The following is a 17,513-nucleotide window of genomic DNA, read 5'->3' as shown; positions in this document are numbered from 1 at the left end:
CTAGGAAAACAAACATACATATATTTGTTGCACTATGTCATATTGTGTTTTTACCGAGTCACCACAGGATGAATCTTCAGTTCTCAGAAGTCATTGTTAGAAATGGGAAGCATTAAGGTGAATTCTAGTGACATCAGCTTCCTGAAAGCTTGTGCTCCTCTTTGGCACACATCAGACTGTGAATGACTTGCTTACGGTAACCCAGTGATCTAGAGCAGTCTATTTCAGTCACATTCCTGAAGCCTAGAGCCAAGCTGTAGACACACAGCCAACTCTTACACATACCTGAGTTTTCAGTTACAAAGCATCCGGTTTCTGAAGAGGGAGGTACCTAACGCAGAGTGCAACCCGTTTGTGTGTGAGTACGTGTTTGTTTGTGAAAATTCAAGTCAGAAATAGATGTGTAAAAGGTTTTGTAGAAAAATCTGTGACAAATGCATAACAAGACAGTGACATGGATTTGTCAGTGTAGAGGGTAGCACTGCTGTCCTTCACTTGGCAGATTGGGGTTCTACTCCCAATCCAGGCAACATAAATATTCTTATCTTGATGTCTAAATAACCAAACTACTAATTACTTAGGTTTATAGACACATATATAGTATTTCAGAATCAGGTTTCTTGGTCAAGTATCTGCTGGTGTCTTTCTCGTACTCTATACATTGTACACATCATTTACAGAAACTTTCCTGGACTATACTCAATTCTAAGGCAAGTGTGAGGCTTTCATACGGTTATGAAAATAGTTAAGAGCATATATTTTTAAAGAAGACAAATCATTCTTAGAATTTGTCTTAATAGAAAAAAAAGACAATACTTCAAAAGATTTTTGAAGAAATACCATCTATCTTAACACTTATGCTAAGTTTGAATTTAAAGAAACACTATGTAATATTTTTACATTAAAATTACATCTTCAAAATCGTTGTGACACTTTGCTGACCTCTAAAAAGGAGAACAGAGCCTCTGTTATTGCTACTTTGGGCTCAGCACTGCAGAAACTGCACTATGAAACTTTTGGAGGAGGGTAGGAAACCACCACCTCGCTCCCCTTCCCCACTGATTTCAGTACAATTCTGTAAAAATTAATTACACCAGGGGGAGCCCCAGGAGCAAAAAACCCGAACTAATCCCGTGTTCCTTTAAAAGGAACACTAGGTAGTGTTATAACCTGAAAATTAGAGCTTCAAAGTCACTGTAATGCTTCACTGACCTGTAATAGAGAAAATAAAGCCTCTGTCATTGCTGGGCATTATATAATTTGAGGTAGTAGTAAACCTGAACCTCCTTACAACCTCCCTCTTGCTTTCAAGAAAGCATCCTAAAAGTAATTCAATTTATGCAGCAGTATGGTGGGACCAGAAGTAAAAAAAAATAAATAAATAAATCTTGTAAATGTTCCTTTAAGACATTTTTATTCATCCGGATCAGCTCGTCTGTTTGGAGACCTGAGGGTCAAAACGCTTACTAATATCTTTATTTGTTTCATATAAGCAGTGTCAACCATTTTCTGTGCCTGCAGTATTTGGATTTAAACTGTGTGCTGTCACCCTCCATGATACTGTGACTGATAGTCCGACTGTAAAATGTGCTACATAAACTCTGACAAATGCAAGTGCAAAAAATTTCTATCTTTCACCTCACTGCCTAAAAAGGCCTGAGTGTTTCCCCAGTAGTCAGTGGCATACCATTACTATGCCACAGACCTTCTACTTTAAGGTCCTGGTAAGCTCTTATGAATGTAACTGACAAATGAAATGGAAATATAAAAATGAAGAGTGAACTAAGAATGCTCAGCGTGGTTGCATAACATAACCTTATTTGTCCTTGTGCTGGAGAGAAAAAGAAGCAAGGAGAATAAATACAACACATTACGTACAAATTATAGAGGTCAACTGCTTTCACCCTCATTTTTCCATTAAGGCAAGCATTTTCATAGAAGTTTCCCTTTCAAAGCACTTAGAAACTTAGAATAACACTGTGTCATTTTACTCTCTCTCTCTCTCTCTCCTTGGCTTGGCCGAAAGCACCCCACCAATTTCTGTGTGCTGGAATAGTCCCGTAAGTGTCCATCCACAGGGTGTGACCTCATCTGGGAGAGCCAAAATCCAGGGTGTGACCTCACTTTTGTAACAGACTCACTTTAAGCTTACTGGACTCTCCCTGTGAGTCATCAAACTCACACCTTCCTCCACCACCTCCTTCTTCTCCCTGGACTAAGTCCTAAGGTTTCACCCCAACCTGGCCCTGGTTTGTCTGACAGGCTTCTAGATATGGTCTTCCTGTGGAAGCAGACATCTAATGTAAAAGAGGAATTTTCTAAATTTGAAGATAGTTAGGCAAAAGTAGATGATTCCAGCAATACAAACTCTGCCTTGTGTTTATTTTCATTCAGAAACTCCACATATTTTAAGGTGGAATGGTATGCTTAGACTTGTTTGTTGAGATTTATTCACTGTTTAAATCACCAGAGAAACTCATATGAAACTTGAGCAGTTTTCAGTATGAGTTTACTAACATGGAAAATAACCCTAAGTAATGTTTGTGAACCAATAAAATAAAATGTTAAAAGAATGTCCTCAACCATTTTCATGCTTTTCAGTGTTCAGAGATCTCTCCACCATCTAAATGCCTCAAGATGCCATTACTCAGCTGTGGCTCAGCCAGTGACACACAGAGAGAAATCCTGAGCCATTCTGGACTGACACGTAGTTTCTTTCCCATTTATCGAACCAGGGCTGTGTATATACACCGGACCTTTTTCCAGTGTGCAAATTAGCAGAGCTAGCAAATGGAGAAGAAATATTCTCAGAATTGTATTAAAAATAAAAAAAGTGTACTGAATATAAACTGCAAAAAATTACCTTTAAATGATTAAGACCTAAGCTGTCACTGTCATGTCCATCAGGAAAATAGAAAAAAAAAAAAAAAAAACGACAATGAATGAATGTCTAAAATTAAGTGTGTGGGCCATGTTAGCTTTGTCCATTTTGATATCTAACCATTCTTAATAACATTGTAAACATCTTTACGATACTACTATGTAGAAAATATTGAGAAACTGTGTTTAACTATATTCCCCTTGGGCGGCACATTGGCACAGCAAGTAGTGTCTCCAGGGATGTGGATTCAAATCCCACTCAGGTCTGTGAGAAGTTTGGTGTGTTCTCCCTGTGTCTGCATGGGTTTCCTCCATGTGCTCCGGTTTCCTCCCACAGTCCAAAAACACATGTTGGTACGTGGATTGGCGATTCAAAAGTGTCCATAGGTGTGAGTGTGTGAGTGAATGTGTCACACTGTGAAGGACTGGTGCCCCCTCCAGGGTGTGATCCCACCTTGCGTTCGGTGATTGCGGGTGGGCTCCAGACCCACCAAGGCCCTGAACTGGATTTGCGGTTACAGACAATTGCGGTTACAAATGAACGAATATTCGCCTTATGCAGGACTATTAATATTTTAAATTTAGATTCCTCTCACCTCAAAGGCAATCAGTGTAAACATGTTTGGTGTGTGAAGTTTGGTTATTGCACTAGAGCTACAAGGCTAATGCAGCTGACAAAAAGGATTAAACTTCACTAATTAGCATCAGTAATGGATGACAGACTTGCTTTTGTGATTTATAATGCTACATAGCTTATGGTTATAAAATTGGCTATAAAAATGGACAGTTACAAACAGAATTCAGTCATGAAGATACATGCTCTTTTTATGTTAAGCTAGATGGAACACTTTTTTTTGGCCAATATAACCAAACAGGTCTCGGCTGACCGATGCCTAACTCATTTGGGAAGAAGGACCATTTTTGCCAATTAGGTTTTTGGCTGAATCTTGGCTTGAGTATAGTGTAGCCTGTCTCCCCAGTGTGGAACTCGGGCCCTGCTCTGTTAAATAAGATTAATTTGTCTCCAATATGACTGCTCCCTGAAGTTAGGACCCTGTGAAATCCACCTAACCTGGCTCCCTGTTGGGAAAATTCCCAGCAGCCATATTTGCCACTCTGCTCCCCTGAGTAAGGCCCTCTGCTGTTCTGCTATCTCTTCCAGCTCCGCTGTGAGTCATTCGGGCTGGATCATGGTGACAAGTTCAGGATCAAAGTACTGCTGCCTGCTGTCCCTGATTCAGCCACACACACACAGGCACCCACACACACACACACACACACACACACACATACAGAGAGAGAGAGAGCACCTGACTGCCAGGAAGACTGGAAAAGCCTGACTGAATGAAAATGATGTCATTAACCCATAACCCAACAGGGCCGTGGGGAGAAAGGCTCGGGAGGAGGCACAGCAGAGTCCCGCTGCTCATTATCTTAGTCATATGCGCATGATTTAGAAGGTGGCAGGGGGTAAATTTAACTACATATCATTAATAATGCAGCAGCTACTGGAAGCTATTACAGACCACAGTTTGAGGGTGCTGATAAGGCCACTTTTTTTGGGTGGGGGGATCAAATTTGAATCTATTTAAAGAGAACTTGCTTGGAGTCCAGAGAGTTAGTTTTGGTTCAGCTATGCTGCTTAGATAAACAGTGGGTTAGGGTATCACTGTGTAAACAACAAATGAAAGGCTTGGGGGAAATGACCATAAGATCCAAACAAATGAGGTCATGTGTCAGGTTTCCAGATGGTCCTGAGAAGTGTATCGTCTCTCAGAGTGACTCATGGGTAGGAGTGCTGACAAACATTTCACAGTGAAACCAGCTGAGTCTGTCTGTAAACAGTGAGACTTAAACTGACCTCTCACTGAGGACCACCTGAGCTTTGATTTGGATACAGTTAACCCTTAGTGGAACAGCTTAGACAAACTAGAAATGTAAATTTGCTGAAGAAAATATGTGGGATTCCCCTGTGTATCAATTCCCAGGTAGTTGTTAGGGTGTTACAAGTTTATTAGGTAGTTGCTATATTTTTGCTATTGTAGCATAGAATGTTGCTAGGGTGATAATTAGTTGCTATTGTGTTCACGGGAGTTATTAAAGGGAATGTCTACAATTGTGTGGAAACTGTTCTCTGGTTTGTTTATGTTCAGAAGCTCAGCATCTATTAAGGTGGAACGGTATGTTTGAGGAGAAAAACAACTTGTTTTAGATGCCTGAAGTTGAACTTGTCTAAGTTTTTGTTTACTGTTTGAATTAACACGGACCACATTTGTAACTCGAGTTGTTTAGTTCTGTAGCATTTTCAGTCGTTTTATGCAGTTAGGGTTCTCCTGAATTTAGTGTGTGATCCTACTTAAATAATTTAAAAAAGGCAATAATAAATCAATGTTGCCCACCTATGGAGCAGATATAAAGCAATAAATATCTGCTGTTTGCTGTGAGCAGAGAGAGATGAATCCTAGCATGTCTGATCAGGCAACAACAACAAAAAGAATTTGGCCTTTGTTATAATAATTAACTAGGAGATCAAATGACATTTTAAGACTTAAATATAGTCATTCTTTCAGCATCAGGAGGATCCAGAGCCTAATCTGAATTACTGAGAACAAAGCAGAAACACACCCTCAACAATGTGCCAGTCAATTATAGGGCATCACACACTCATTTGCAGACATGCTCACACCAGTGTGCCATTTCGCACACCCAATCCTCCTACTAACACATTTTTAGACCATATGAGGACACTCCTATGCACCCAGAGGAAACACATGCAAATACATGGAGAACACACCAAACTCCTCATAGTGCCACGCCCTGGCCCTGTCCTGTGTCTGTTTTTCCCCACCATGGCTCTGTTTGTAGTTGTTCTTGTCTCCGCCCTAGTCCTGCCACTGTCCAATTATTGTCTCCAGGTATTCCTCGTTTGTCCTGTCCTTATATAGTCCCTTTGTTTCAGTGCTCCCTGGTCGGTTCTTGTGTGTGTAGATGTGTGTTTCTCTGTCACTGTGTCTCTCATTTCTACCCTGGTTTACGGCTGTCTGTCAAAGTCTTCCTGTCTGTTCCTGTTTCGTTTATGTGGTTAGTGTGTTAACCCCCTTGCTCGTGTTTGTTTTGTTTTGGTCTTGTTTTAATAAAGTATTCCTTGCATTTATTGTGGGGGTATTGCAAGAGTGGGATGGATAATGCATATCATTGGTAAAGGTGATTTAAGATATTATTTCATTTTGTTCAAAAAGAAAGTTGCAAGTTGCAGCTTTGTCTGAATTTTATTTTTTAAAATAAATTCCAGTAGACGTTGGAAGCCAAAGACGTGTGCTGGGGTGGGACGGCTCAGAAATCTATAAATCTATCTAAAAAAGGTGGGGGGGGGGGTCTGCAGAAAATGTTGGGAACACAGTAGTGTAAACAAGAAAAAACACTGTCCTGACAGCAACAATATTACAACAATAACCTTTCAGTTATGCTTGGCTTGTTTTCCTCCTCATTGGACTCATTCCTATCAGAGAAAATGAAGTTAGTAGGCAGGAAATGAGTCATGGTTCACTAGAATCAAGAATAGCATGTGTTTAAAGTTAAATTTTCATCCACAAAGCCCAACTGTATTCTATATATAGTCAGTAAACCATTATGGGTTTTTCCAAGGCCCACAAATGCTGATCCATGTGGTATAGGATGCTGCCTAAACTCTTTATTAGCACATATGGAGTGTGTCTGTTCATAGTGAGCTGTTTGCCCATGGTCAAGAGAACCAGCTGTGTAAGAATTGTAAGGAGCAATCCAACTCACATCCAGCCTCACTAAGAGATTATTTACACACTCTAGTTAAGACTGCAATGACATCACTGCTGTTCACTTTCCTCAGTTTTAAAAATCACCACATATGTTAGCACTTTGGATTCTGCTTCTGCATTTTTTTCCCTTTTTTATTGGTGTTTGTTCTGGAGGAACAGAGAATTGGACAATAGTTTAGACATTCTGTGGTCAGACAAATAAATTGCACAATGAAGAGTCTTTCTTGAAATTCTTTGAGATCGATTTCCTTCTAAACACTCTGAGGGGAAGAACCGTAGTAAACACTTTCACGGACCTTCAGAATTAAAGTCTTGCAAAATTGCCTCAATGGCTGTGCCATTAAAAGAATGTTTAAGATCTAAGAATTGTGAAATTGTTAGAAGAGCACTTTAGAATTATTACTGCCAAAATTAATGGGGTTTTTCTAACCCTAATTAATCATTTTACCAAATTTGACTTCTTTCCAAAATTCATTCTTTGTACAGAATCTAGAGATGGTTTTATTTAACGATGTAAACTGTTGAGTTCAGAAGGTAGATTACTATGTACAGTGGAACCTCTACCTACGAACTTGATCTGTTCTGTGACCCGGTTCGTAAGTGGAAAAGATCATTTAAAATAATGGAAAAGCAATTAATGCGTTCCAGCCCACCAGCCCAGTCCATCCAGCGTTAAAGTCACCCATTTTGCACTAATATATGTTTACAAATCTCTCAAATTAGTAAAAAAAAAAAACATTAGTAGCATTACTAAAAATAAAAAAAGAAATACAGTGGTAACAGTAATAAAAAAGAAATAAAAAAGTGTTAAGTGGTTACACATTGCTACCTTGAAGACGTGACGACTGGCTGGAGGAGTAACACAGGCACTGGCTGTATGACGGGAGGTGGGGGGTGGGTGGAATAACGGAGTAGGCGGGTGAATGTGGGGAGACGAAGCGTAGATACGGCTTAACTTAGCACGAATTTTGATGTCTGCTATTTACACTAATGCTAAATTGTTAAAACTACAATTTGCTAATCTTAAAAGCTCACTCAAGTCTGGGTGCGCTGAGAGACTCACCTATTGGGGTCAGTTGCCATTTCTAGCCGCTGGCTCGGTGGAGGTTCGGGTTCGTTTCTAGAGTCGTGGTTCGTTGGTGGAGGCAAAAAATATTCAAAAGCCCGGTTCATATCTTGAAATGTTCGTTAGTATAGGTGTTCATTAGTAGAGGTTCCACTGTATTTATGCTGAAATATATATTAAAATCATAACTAAGGATAAAGCACTCTGAAACTTTTACACAGCAAATTAAGAGATTTGAATTCAAAAATCATAAAAACTGCGCTGAAATGTTATAATAACATTAAAAAGGCTGTGTCCTCTAGCTAGTTTGTCATGCATAGCTCACTACACGTGTCTTCCTCTCATACATACATATCAACTTTATTGTTATGATTATATTTCTTAATCGATATACATTATTAATATAAATATATATCCATGCTGTTAGTCTTGGTTGGTTGATTTATTCTTTTATTTTACATTTCCATATCCATAATTAAAAGCCCTAGTTAATAGGTAAAATTCTTTCTCTGTAGAGAAAGAGATTGGTAGGTATTGTGACTGATCAATGATAAATACCAGCATATACATACAAGGGGGGCCCTCCCTAATTGTAGGCACACAGAGTCTCTTGTTTTCCCATGATTCCTTGGGCCAGCTGTCTAGCTATAGGTCACACCCAGGCTTCATGCTTCTCCTGGGAAGAGTTTTGGCTCTGTCCCAAGTGCAGGCTCATTGCTCTGAAATCCAGAAATCCTGCGGCTTGATGCCAGAGCAGGGTTATCTCAGCCAGCTGCTGGGGCACATCTGGACTCTCCCTGAGGGACTTTGCATCCACCACTGAGACAGAGGAAGTGAGCCTTCTGGCCTGTCGCTAACATCACAGCCTATACAACAGGCCTTCTACATCACCTCAGGGCATGGCTGTGTTTGTGGGTGTGTTTGTTTAGTTGCAGATTCAGTATGAAAGTATTCTGCCTTTGTAGGAGAGCCAGAATTAAGCTAGTAAAACAAGAGCTAGGAAACACTATCTGTACTGTGATTAAACTGTAATTATTACTTTATTAACTGTAAATTTTTACTTTATATATTATTAACTGTGCAATTACTTTGAACTCATGCTTTATATTTAGTCTCACACTTTGTCTTAGAACCTTTACCGGTAACTTCAAGAAACCTAATTTGGTTCTTCTAGGGTCTACCTTTAAATTTAAGTGTGCATGTACACCCCAATCCCCAAAGGTTAAACAATTAAAAAGGCCATGGCCCAGAGGTGTGTCTATAGTTGGGCTGGGGTGCTCACCCAGAGGAATCATCTGCCCATCCAATGAAAACACAGGCTGAATGCATACATTGTATTTCTTCATCTTCCAACTGATCTTCAAATTATTTTTTTTCTTTATTGCGCTTTTTACAACTAATGTTGTCAAAAAGCAGCTTCACACAAATCGGTAAAGACAAAGGTTTGACATGAAATGTAAAAATCCCCCAGGTGAGCTAGCCAAGAGCTGAGGAAAACCTAGGGAGGAACCAAGACTCACAAAAAGGGGACCTACACTCCTCTGGTCAATCTATTAGTAATAATAGTTAGGAGTCCATGAAAACTTCAGTGTAGGGTGGGTGGCTTCAAGTCAATTGGTGGTGGCTGGAGTGTGGGCAGCTGGTCTGAGGCGTAGAGGAGGAGCTCGACAGTCATCCATCTAGCCAAATAGGTCCAGCCGAATAGGTGGGCGGTCGTTTACTCGGAAAGACGTAGAGGGAGGGAATTAGTTTTGATCTGTTTGGGTGAATGTAAAGCAGAAACTTTGAACATTTTCAGAGTGTGGCCAATGACTGATCTGACTAAGACAGCTTTAAATAAAGGGAGAGAACCAGAAGGACACACACAGACGCGGGAGCATCCTAAAACACTGGCATCCCGCCGCTCCAACACACCTGAGTGATCGCGTGAAGTGGTGGGACGACAGCACCTCAGTTTACTTTCAACCCACCCCCATAACACCCTGGTTCTACAAATTAACTCTACCCTTCATTTCATGACATATTTACAAACCATTTGACATCCTAATGTTCAGGCCGTGTTGTATTCATTATTATGTAATCTCCACCCATTTATTTTGTAGTACAAACTTATTTTGTCCCCTGTGGATGATGTCAACTCATTAGATTCAAACCATGCCACTTGACAAGAACTGTCTAAACCTTAGTAAGTAAGGTTATACATACATTTGACCTAATGTAATACGTACATTTGACCTAATGTAATACGTACATTTGACCTAATGTCTTAATGAGATACAAAAACACACCTCTTACATATGCATTGGTGCTACTTCTAAACATTTCACCACATCAGATGATGAGGCTTTACTTTCATATTTGTTTCAAAGCCCAAGCAATCTAATACATGTGTTTTGGCTTTGCACTGCGTCGGTGTTGACATTGGCCTCATGCCATCAGTCCATTTTCTCTCCTGTTATCTGCTTTTGATGCTGAATGACAGCATGTAAGGACGGGAACGTAAAAGAATGCACTGGGATGAAGTGACTTCCACTGGAGTGTTCCTACAGGCCTTGGCTTATAAAAATGAAAACGACATGCATATGCTTTCGTTCCATTACGAATGACAAGAGATAAGCAAATTCCATGGAGATGAATGGAGCCTGTTCAGACGTTCATTACGGAAGCATAGTGAGGCTTTTGTACCTCCGCTGACCTTAATGTTAAAGTGCGAGTACTGGTGTTTTATAAGGGCCTGCTTATCATGTTCAAGTGTTATAATTTAGAAACTGACCTTGCAGCCAATGTCAGATTTTCACTTGAAAGCTTGGGTGCTGTAAAAGCTCTGTACTTGACAAAAAAGCTAAAGAGAAGGACGTTCTCCTAGAAACAGCTTGAAAAACCATGCTCTCCAAATTCAGATTAGAGGGCGGCGAGCAGGCCTTCCTCATAAAAGAGAAGCGAAAGTGATGGGTGAGTGCACTGAGGAGGAGCCGTTGTAGGAATTAACCCCTGGATTAACTCTGAGCACATCTCAGCATGAGTCACCACGTCTCGCTCTCCTCTAACGACAACCAAATGACACTCTATACTCCCCAAGGAAAATCCATCAGATCCATACGAGTGCGTCAGCTCGTCAAAGCCCAACTCCAGCTTCACGTTTTCACATAAGGGTCTTTGGCTGTTTTGTTACAACCCAAAGATCAATCTGTTTACAAGCTCAGGATCAATCCCACCATATTGCACAGTGAGGTACAGCACATTTACTGACGAAACCGTTTCACCTTCTGGGAAACAATACCTCTCTTTGCACAACCAGCTGTCTCACGTTTTCTCACTTTCACTGTCTGTGCATCTCTCTCCTGTCTCCTTTCTCTCTCCTATATCTCTCATCTCTGCCCCCCACTCTTTCTCTGTGCATCTCTTCTTCTTTCTGTGCTCTCTCTGTACTCTCCATCTCTCCCTTGTTTTGCTCTCTCTCTATTCTCTGTGCATCTCTTCCCTTTCTCCTATTTCTCTCTCCCCCTCTATTTCTGTGCTCTCTCTCTCTCACACACACACTCACCTCAAGTGCAGTATTGTATTTCAAACAGGCCATTTCTCACTGTCAGTAATGTGCATCAGATCCCACTATCACAGGGTTAAGAGACTCTATTCGACCAAATGCTTTTTACACACAGCCTTGAGTCTCAGCTGCAGGAAATCACATTAAAAGTTGCCCCATATACAGTAATAATATAACTTGAGAGTTCATGTAATACATATAATACAGCTTAAATTTCTTCACTGATTGATAAATCAATAAAATGTATATTTAAAAAAAAAATCAAAGTTACAGTTAAGAAACATGAAACTATAACATACATCAACATGAATAATAGTATTAGTAATAATACTACTACTTCTACTAATAATAATAATAATTTAAGCAATAGCAAATACAAGTAAAAGAAAGGAAATAAAATGTATATAAAAATGCTATATATATATATATATATATATTCATTCATTATCTGTAAACGCTTATCCAGTTCACGGTGGGTTTGGAGCCCACCCGGAAACACTGGGCGCAAGGCAGGAACACAACCTGGAAGGGGTGCTAAACCTCTAAAGGGCAACACACACCCACACACTCACACCCAGAGACACCAGTCGTCAATCCACTAGTCCCTAGTCACCAGTCCACCTACCAATGTGTATTTATGGACCGTGGGAGGAAACCGGAGTACCCGGAGGAAATCCACGCGGACACGGGGAGAATACACCAATTCCTCATACAGTCACCTGCAGCAGGACTTGAACCCACAATCGCCTGCCCCTGCCAAATTTATTTATTTATTTTCTTTTGGGGGGTGGGGTTAAATAAAAAAAATAGCTTAAACTTCCACCTTCCAGTGGCATGGAAACCACATTGGGCCTCAAACTGAAGGAGATATGGTGATCCATCTTGATCTCATTGCTTCTCAGTGGCAGGTTTGAGCTAATATTTTCCTTGATTCCCTGCCATGGCTCTCTGTATGTACAGAAGATGTGAAGTGGGAGTCCCTGGCCTGGTCTCTGCTTATAGTGTGGATTCAAGATTCATTATGAGTTTTATTTATTCCTGTTCTCAATAAGGAGGTAGTTAAACTGAAATAAACTATACTCTTCATTCCTTCTACTGCAGCTAAAACCTCCCCCCCCAAAAAAACATATGAGAACATTTAAAGGTGACATGCACAATTTTACCAAAAGAAAAAAACTTTTAATGAAATTCTGAGAATGTTTCCTCATCATTTGCTAGCTCTCCAGTCTTTTTGCATGCTCAAAACCTCTCTAATATGTTTACAAAGACCCACTCTCTGAAAATGCATAAAAATACAAAGTGTCTCGGCCTGGTATGCTTGGCTTTCTCTCAGTTCATGGCAGAAAAACTGCATTTTGGTGACTTTTAGAAAAGGAAGAGACCTCCAAATATGAACTGAGATGAGGATATTGCTCTATTCTTGCTACACAGGTAAGTAAATATTGATTTATTTCTACTGTAGATGGAACTCACTGTAGATTCAAGAGTGAAAATGTGTTTCTGTGGTAATTCAAATAGTGAATAAAAATGTACAGACAACTTAAACTTCAGTTACATACAAACAACTGTAATTTTCCCCCCTCAAAATATTGCTCCACCTGAAAAGACACTGAGATTCTGAACATAAACAAACCAGAGAACAGAGTTTCCGCACAATTGTAGATGTTCCTTTTAAATATAAAAACATAGCAATAATTTAGCTAGCGGTGGCACAGTGGCTCAGCCGGTAGTGTCACTGTCACGCAGCTCCAGTGTCCTGGGATTGTGGGTCCAGGAAACTGTTTGTGAGGAGTTTCCGCTGTGTTTCCTCTGAGTGCTCTGGTTTCCTCCCACGGTCCAGGTGGATTGGCTACTCAAAAGTATCCCTAGGTGTGAGTGTGAATGAATGTGTGAGTGTGTGTCACCCTGCAAAGGACTGGCACCCTCCCATGGGGTGTGTTCCCAAATGGTGCTCAGTGATTCCAGGTAGGCTTTGTAACCGTTGCGCACCTGAACTGGATAAGTGGTTACAGACAATGAATTAATGAATGAATAAAAGAATGAATTTAGCTGACAAAACAGACCTGAGCAGTTACCATTCTCCTCCATATGTATTAAGCTCTAGCACTGGGTTTGAAAAGAAGTTGTAGGTAGCTTCAGGCATCTAGAGTCCAGGTTGCTGGATTTGTGTGTGACTAATGGGGGAAATAGCAATGGCTAAATAATTGGCGAAGAAAAAAAATTGCAGGCTATATTAAACAAGTACAACAAAAGACACTGAAGAGTGTACAGGGACATGGCACGTGTGCGCAGTCTGGAATATGTGTTGTTGTTGTTGTTGTGTGTGTGTGTGTGTGTGTGTGTGTGTGTGTGTGTGTTTCACTCCTGTTGTAGGGACCAAAAGTAATTTATATTCTGACATTGTGGGGACTGTGAAAAAGATCTTTGTGAATACCAGTCCTGCTGGTGCCTAAAATCGCTACCTTTAGAAGCCTATGTCACTTTAACAGTTCACAATGAGTCACACTGTGACCTGTAACAACTCAGCTTAGCCTGAGAGACTATAATTAAGACCTCATTGTATTTTGATAGAATTTTTGATTACATGTTTCTGAGTGTTGACTTCCAGTGCTTGTTTGTAACTGTAAATTTGCAGCATTTATTCTATGCTAATTAACATATCAAAAGCTTCTAGAATAAGTGGAAATGGGTGTAAATTCGGTTTCTTGTTGAAATATTTCTTTAAGATAATGAAAGCTGTAAAGCCAACGTAATGTCCCCGTAAATGCATGTAAACAAAACTGTCTCTCTATATGTGTGTGTGTGTGTGTGTGTGCGTCTTTACTGGATAATAAATATGGTTAACACAATCTTTTCCATTGCAGAGAGGGGGGAAAAAAGGAAAGGAGCAAAGTATTTGGTGGTGACGAAAGCTGAAAGTTTCCAGTTTGGTCCGGAGTCAGTCAGTGTGTCCTCGACTGACCTCTCTGTTTTACAGGTTTCATCTAAATGCAGCAAGTGGCCATTTCTAAAATTAAAAACATTCAGTTCCAGAAAGAAGGAGAAGATGAAAGGAGGAAAGAACTAGTGGCAGCAATATGTGCAGGCAGTCAGATTTATTGGTGAGATAAAAAACAAAAACAAGAACTTGGCAGAGAGTTCATAGACAGAGAAATTTGTTAACACTTTCACACATCTATTTGTCATTATTATCATGATTCTTTATTTATTATTACCTTTCATTTGTGAACTTTGGCCTTGATTATACCAGATACTGTTATATTTGATTGCCATTTGTTGTAATTACTATTAATAATATTATTTTGTAAAGAAAGTGAGAATTCCTAAGGTTCTTAATACATTATGTTGTTGTAATAATGCTTTGAAAATACTGGTACATTGACTGCCAATCAATCCGTACACACACACACAATATAATACCAATAATAGGTTAATTGGTCAGTAAAGGTTAAACTATCAGCAAAAATATTTTACAAAGACCTGCCACTATCCTATACGCACTCAACCCCAGCCAGATGCTTGCATTCTAAAACATGAAATCTATGTTCATCCTCGCCTGCATCAACCTGTTAAAAACTAAAACCACATCACAGTCCTGACCAGAGAGAGAGAAGAGTGAAAAAGAGGAATGTCACAGGAAAATAATAAGAGACCAAAAATGAAACAATAAAAGAGAACAAGTCAGAAAATAATAGAAAACAGGTAGGACAGAGACAGATAGAGGAGGAGGAGGAAAGAGAGAGAGAAGAAAGATGGATGAGAGAGATTAACCAGCACTGCACACTGGAGAAAGAAGTAGAAGAAATGGAAAGGGAGGGAAAGAGAACTTAAATAAAAGACAAGAGAAAAGAAGACAGGTAGAGAGGAGAAAAGAGAATAGCAGAAAGGAGAAAAAGAGATGGCATTGAAAAGGAGAGCAGCAGAACAAAATGTAGAGAGAGAGGAGAGAGAAAGAGTGCATTTGACAGAAAAAGTGAGAGAAAATGACAGATGGCAGGAAAGGGAGCTAGAAAGAACAAAAGGCAGATTAAAAGAGTGAGTGAGGGAGTTAGAGGCAGAAGAAATATATGGAGGAGAAAGAGAGAGGAAATGCATGTGACAGAAAAAAGAGTGAGAGAGAGAATGACAGACGGGGAGAAGAAAAAAGAAGGAGTTAGAAAGAACAAAAGAGAGATTAAAGGAGTGAGAGAGCGAGTGTGAGTAGGGGAAGAAAGAAACAGATGGAGAAAAGGCGAGAGAGAGAGGAGAGATTTTCAATCTCACTCTCTAGAAAACACTTCTTTGTTTCATGTTCCTGACTTTGATGTGTTTACAGCATAGTGATTGTTGTCGTGATTGTTGTCAAAAACGATTGTTGTCACAGCAACCAGTCAATGACATAATAAGGGTGAAATCTGGGAAGGTTTGTCTGTGGAAGTGTTACAGCCAAACAAACCTGGCAGTGGCATCCACTCGGTTTAGAGTGAGCTCACTTTTTCCACATGTCCTCAAATGCCCCTTTGTCTTTCAGAAAAAAGTCTAAAAAATACAAATAAAACAACACTGCTGATGGGGGTGTTCATTTTTGATGTTATATAATTGTTATGTCCACAGTTTCACTGCTGACTTTCCCCTCTTGTGGTTTGTGTTCGTTTATTGGCCACTCCTGTTAATGGCGGCTGTACTCCACTTCTGCTTTGCTTTCACTGGCCTCCAGTAGATTTAAAAACCTGATACTAACTTACAAACCGAGGCGTTACTAGGATGTCATCTTTGGGTGGGCAACAACATATTGTCGATAGGGGGTCACTGTGGGGTAGTTGTCTCCTCACAAACCCTCTTTCTTCCAAATAATCATACATCATACCTTCTGATACTGCAGTTTCTTTTTTGTGCAGTGTCTAAAATGATTTAAGAGTTGGTTCTGAGTCATCTGAGCAGTAGGAAAGGGAAAACGTATATGCATTTTGTTGCCCTGGCAAACTGATTTTGGAGCATTATCTTGTTTTATTTTCTTTTCCTTTGTGGTTTTCTGCATTCAAATTCAGAATTAACAGGTCATTTCACATTATAATTTAGTTTTTATTCGTTGACAAAACGTGCAAAACAATTAATCAAAACTCTCATTTGCAAATAATTTTTTTTAGTCTGCATCTAGTTTTGATTGTGAACAACAGGTTTTCAAAAAATATTATCATCACCGTTTTCTTATTATTAATTTAACACTGGATAGGTAGAAAAATCTTTTGGACACACCCCTGGTTATAAAGCTAAGAATGGTCCAGCTCCTCTCGACCTCATCCTTCAAGTCGCAAGGAAGACAAGCATCAAGACTTTTCTCTGTCTTGGCTACAAGATAGTGGATGAACTTCCACTGGCCTTCACTGTCTGAACAGCAGAGGAACAGAGTGCCTCACTGTCTATCACTGTCACTCACAGTTCAACAAAAGATCTCCGCGCTGCTTTTAAACACAGACTAAACACAGACTACTCTTTATGCCATTTCTAAACCTGCTTTAACCAAAAGGCACTTTTCCACTGCATGATACTTACTCTACCCTACTCTACTCTCATTTCTCTTAGAAAAGTTTGGTACCTGGTACCTTGAACCAGTTCCTTTTTAGTACATGCTCATTCCTGGTTCCAAGTGAGCCAAGTAAGTACTAAACCATGATGAGCACTGACGGGCTGGAGAGACTTGTCTATCATGAAGAAAGCAGATATCCAGCACAAACTAGCAAGTTGTAAAATTTCCAAGCCACAACAGAGATCACAAGAAAACCAAGCAAATAGAACCGAGTAGAGTAGATACGATACAGTGGCAAACTGCCAAAAAGGTCTTAAAGCCACTGCTCACTCATTTTCATGCTTTTCTTCTGACCATGATCTGCATTTTTGAGTGGGGCGAGACTGGGGCAGCATAGAACACTGTTCCTCGGTACATAATGTGTATTCTACTTATAGAACCTCATACACAACAGTTTAGGTGCTGGCCACCACTCATGTCTCTTGGCTGCTGCAGGGGCGTCCAAACCCAGACTAGTTTCACTGCATTTCTTTGTGTTGGCGTGCTGATTCCACTGTCAATCACCACAATCTGATGTACATGACTGTCACTGTGGTGGTACTCTCAAGGATACATACTCAGTACCTTTAGTTACGGAGCATAAATGTAGCTTATTTTAATATAGTTGTAGATATTGTGTTGATGCCATATTCCCCATTTAATCTCCAGGACATTACACAGTTC

The sequence above is a fragment of the Hoplias malabaricus genome, chromosome 10 (genome assembly GCF_029633855.1).
Source record: "Hoplias malabaricus isolate fHopMal1 chromosome 10, fHopMal1.hap1, whole genome shotgun sequence".
Classification (NCBI taxonomy): domain Eukaryota; kingdom Metazoa; phylum Chordata; class Actinopteri; order Characiformes; family Erythrinidae; genus Hoplias; species Hoplias malabaricus.
Note: the sequence above shows the minus strand (reverse complement) of the source record.